A 5243-nucleotide genomic window follows, 5' to 3' on the forward strand; every position below is an offset into this window, starting at 1 on the left:
CAGAGTGGGCATCCCTGTTGTGTTCCTGACCGTAGGGGAAAAGCTTTCAATTTTTCCCCATTGAAAATTATATTCACTGTGGTCTTTTCATATATGGCTTTTATGGTATTGAGATATGTTCCCTCTATCCCTACACTGTGGAGAGTTTTAATCAAGAAAGAATGCTATATTTTGTCAAATGCTTTTTCTGCATCAATTGAGAGGATCATATGTTTCTTGTCCTTTCTTTTATAAATGTGATGTATCACATTGATTGATTTGCAAATGTTGAAGCACCCTTGTAGCCCAGGAATAAATCCCACTTGTACATATTGAATAATCCTTTTAATATACTGTTGGATCCTTTTGGCTAGTATCTTGGTGAGATTTTTGGCATCCATGTTTCTCAGGGATATTCGTCTATAATTCTTTTTTAGTGGGGTCTTTGTCTGGTTTGGGGATCAAGGTAATTGTTGCCTCATAGAAAGAGATTGTAAGTTTTCCTTCCATTTCTATTTTTGAAACGGCTTAAGTAAAATGGGTATTAGTTTTTTAAAGGTTTAATAGAATTCCCCTGGGAAGCCATCCGGCCCTGGATTCATGTTTGTTGGGAGATTTTTAATTACCTCTTCTGTTTCCTTGCTGGTTATGGGTCTCTTCAGGTTTCTCTTTCTTCCTGTTTCAGTTTTTGTAGTTTATATAATTTTCCAGGAATGCATTTTTTCTTCCAGATTGCCTAATTTGTTGGCATATACTTGCTCATAATAAATTTTTAAATGTGTTTGTATTTCCTTGGAGTTGGTAGTGATCTCTCCTCTTTCATTCATGGTTTTATTAATCTGGTCCTTTCTCTTTTCTTTTTAATAAATCTGGCTAGGGGTTTATTGATCTTAGTAATTCTTACAAAAAAAAACAGTTTCATTGATCTGTTCTACTGTTCTTTTGGTTTCTATTTCATTGATTTCTACTCTGTTCTTTATTACTTCTCTTCTCCTACTTAATTAGGTTTTACATGCTGTTCTTTCTGCAGCTCCTTTAGGTGTAACTTTAGCTTGTCTATTTGACACTTTTCCAGTTTCTTGAGAAAGGTTTGTATTGCTATGCACTTCCCTCTTAGGATGCCCTTTGCTGTATCCCAAAGGTTTTGAACAGTTGTGTTTTCATTTTCATTTATTTCCATGCATTTTTTTTAATTCTTCTTCAATTACCTGATTGACCCCTTCATTCTTTAGTAGTTTGCTCTTTAACCTCCAAGTATTTGAGATCCTTACAAATTTCCTCTTGTGATTAAGTTCTATTTTTAAAGCATTGTGGTCTGAAAATATGCAGGGAATGATCCCAATCTTTTGGTACTGGTTGAGATCTGATTAGTGACCTAGTATCTGATCTATTCTGGAGAATGTTCCATGTGCACTTGAAAAGAACATATTATTTTGCTTTAGGATGGAATACTCTGTATACATCTGTTAAGTCCATCTGGTCCAGTGTGTCATTCAAAGTCCTTGTTTCCTTTTTGATCTTCTACTTGGATGATCTGTCCATTGCTGTGAGTAGGGTGTTGAAATCCCCTACTACTCTGTTAGTATTGTCAATGTGTTTCTTTAATTTGGTTATTAATTCATTTATATAATTGGCTTCTCCCAAGTTGGGAGCATAAATATCTATAATCTTTATATCTTCTTGTTGGATAGACCCTTTGAGTATGATATAGTGTCCCTCTTCATCCCTTAGTACGGTCTTTAGTTTAAAATCTAATTTGTCTGGTATAAGGATTGTGACCACAACTTTCTTTTGATGTCCATTAGCCTGATAAATTGTTCTCTACCCCCTCACTTTCAACCTGGAGGTGTCTTTAGGTCTAAAATGAGTTCCTTATAGCCAGCATATGGCTGGGTCTTGCTTTTTTTTTCCAATCTGATACTCTGTGTCTTTTGATTGGAGCATTTAGTCCATTTACATTCAGAGTAACTATTGGAAGATATGAAAATAGTGCCATTTTATTACCTGTAAAGTCTCTGTTTCTGTAGATTGTCTCCATTCCTTTCTGGTCTTTGTTTCTTGTTTGGTCTCTCTTTGCTTACAGGATCCCCTTTAAAATTTTTTCAGGGCTCGTTTAGTGATCACAAATTCTTCTAGTTTCTGTTTGTCCTGGAAGCTCTTTATCTATCCTTTTATTTTGAATGACAGCTTTGCTGGATAAGGTGTTCTTGGCTGCATGTTTTTTTCATTTAGTACCTTGAATATATCATGCCAGCCCTTTCTGGCTTATCAGGTCTCTGTGGATAGGTCTGTTGCCAGTCTAATATTTCCACCATTGTAGGTTAAGGAGCTCTGGCTTGAAGCTGCTTTCAGGATTTTCTCTTTATCTCTGAAATTTTCAAACTTCACTATGATATATCAGGATATTTATCTATTTTTATTGATTTTGGGGGACATTCTCTCTACTTCTGGGACTTGAATGCCTGTTTCCTTCCCCAGATTAAGGAAGTTCTCAGCTATGATTTGCTCAAATATACCTTCGATCCCTCTCTCTCTTTCTTCTTCCTCTGGGACCCCAATAATTCTAATAGTGTTTCACTTTATGGTGTCACTGATTTCTCAAATCCTCCCCTCATTGTCCATTCATTGTTTTTCTCTCTTTTCCTCAACTTCTTACCTTTCCATCATCTTGTTTTCTATGTCACTGACTCTTCTGCTTCATTTACTCTAGCTGTTAGGGCATCTAATTTAGACTGTATCTCAGAGCATTTTTAATTTTGGCCTGATTAGATTTTATTTCTGCACTAAGAAATTAGTGTCTTTTGTCTATTTTTTTTTCCAAAGCCAGCTAGTAAGTTTATAATCGTTATTACGAATTTTAGGTCTGACATTTTACTATATCCATATCAATTAGATCTGTGGCAGAGAGTATTAACTCTGCTTCTTTCTTTTTTTTTTTTGTGAATTTCTCTTCTAGTCATTTTGTCCAGAGAAGAATAGATGAACAAGAGAACAAAATAAAAAATATCAACCATGATCTCAGCAAAATGTATAGTAGACTAATCTGAAGAGGTCAGAAACTAAAGAAAAGAAAAAAAGGGAATAAAGAGAAAATATAATCTTCCAGGTGGACAAAACAGGGTGATCCAGTTGGTACTGGGTGTATTTTGGTCTGTTTGTTAGAAGACACCACATCCCAAATTTGTAAAGAAAAAAAAAAAAAAAGCTTGTATATATACAAAAATAACATTGAATACAGTGAAAGGAAGCCAAAAATGAATATATCTCTAAAATGTAAATGTAAAAATGAGAATTAAAAAAGACTTAAAATCAAAGAGTTGATAAAATAGGAAACTAGTTGCAAAGGAGAAAAAAGAAAAAAAAAATTAAAGTGAAAGACTAAAGTCTCATCATAAAAAAACCTAAGTAGCATAACTGATAGACAATTTAAAGCAATAATTATAAGGATACTAAGTATACTTGAGAAGAGTGAAGGACATAAGTGAGACCATTAACATAACACAGATAAAGAGCTCCATAAATGAAATGAAAAACATGGGTGATGGAAAGAATGGCAGATTTGAGGAAGCAGAGGAACAAATGAATGTCCTAGAAGCCAGAATAATGGAAAGTAATCAAGCCGAACAAAAGACAAAAGAATTATTCAGCCATAGAAAAGAATGAGACCAATAGAGGGTTTCAAAGATGGTGGTGGAGTAGGAGGTCCACAGCCTCATCTCATCCCATAAACACAACTAGATAATTATCAAATCATCTTATATAGCCCAGAAATCAGCCTGAAGACTGACAGAATAAATTCCAAAACTAAAGTGAGAGAAGAGGCCACATCCAAGAATGTAAGAAGAATGGAATCATGGTCTAGGGGAGAAATAGATCACAGGTGCTGCAGAGCAGAGGGAGCCATGGTTGCAGAAAAGGGTGAGAGAGAGAGGAACACAAAGGAGAATGCACAAAGTGAATGTTTTCTCAAAGCAATTGGCTTGGAAAATGAGAGTAGCTAAATTTCTTGAGTTACTGCAACCAGTGAAGCTTAAAGCCTATAGTTTTAAAGGGCAGTGAGTTTGGATAGGATAGAACCCAGAGGACACTGTGCTTTTCCTAGAAAGAAGGCAGGGAAACAACCAGGGGGTAGACTGTGTGGAAACGGCAATCTGAAGAACACCTGGGGCCCACAGCAGGGAGATTATTTGCTCTTCTCAGGAGCACATCACTGAGTCAGTCTTCACAGAGATGCCTCTTTGTGAACAAAAGAGCTAGCTGGCCCTATTTCCCACCCCCATCCCTCAGCATAAGCACAGAGCCTCCTGCAGGAAGCAGCAGCACAGCACCAACACTGGCTGCCTAGCTTGCTTACACCAAATCCCACCCCAGGAGTTTTAGTGGGAGAGCCCTCCTCAGTCAAGCTTGCCTCAGTCCCAGTGCAGTGGGTCCCTTCCCCAAGAAGACCAGCAAAAACCCATGCCCACATCACATCTTCCAGCCAGAGAGTTCTTCAAGGCCTCCTTCTGGTGGAAGTAGCATCAAGTTTCATTTCACAAGCCAACCAAAGTACACCTAGTTAAAACTCACCACATTATGGCCAGGGACCAAACACAGCCCACAGCAGGCCAGGCGACCCACTGCAGATGGCTGGACTAAAGGACAGAACAGCCAAAACACAATAGCAGAGTGCATACAGCACACACCAAAGACACTCCCTGAAGCACAAGACCCTGGGAAATGCATGACCTCTTCTTCATAAGGCCATTATTTTAAGCAGCAGGAGACATAGCTGGATTTTCTAACACAGAAAAGAAGGGAGAGACTTAGACAAAATTCCAAGATGGAGAAATTTATCCCATATGAAAGAAGAAGATAAGGTCACAGCCAGAGATCTAAGTGAAATAAGTAATATGCCTGATGGAGAATAAAGGAACAGTCATAAGGATATTCTCTAGGCTTGAGGGGAAAAAAAAGAAAGAAGACATCAGGGAGACCATTAACACAGAGATAAAAAAATTAAAGAATCAATCAGAGATGAAGTGTGCAATAAACAAAATTGGAAACATTCTTGAAGCAATGAACAACAGGCTAGAAGAAGCAGAGGAATGAATTAGTGACATAGAAGATGAAATAATGGAAACTAATGAAGCTGAACAAAAGAGAGAAAGAATTCTTGAACACAAGCATAGTCTTACAAAACTCAGTGACTCCATCAAACATAATAACGTTCATGTTATGAAAATCCTAGAAGAGAGAAAAGAGGGCAGAAAATATATTTTAAT

This window comes from Neomonachus schauinslandi, chromosome X (assembly GCF_002201575.2).
Source record: "Neomonachus schauinslandi chromosome X, ASM220157v2, whole genome shotgun sequence".
Lineage (NCBI taxonomy): Eukaryota > Metazoa > Chordata > Mammalia > Carnivora > Phocidae > Neomonachus > Neomonachus schauinslandi.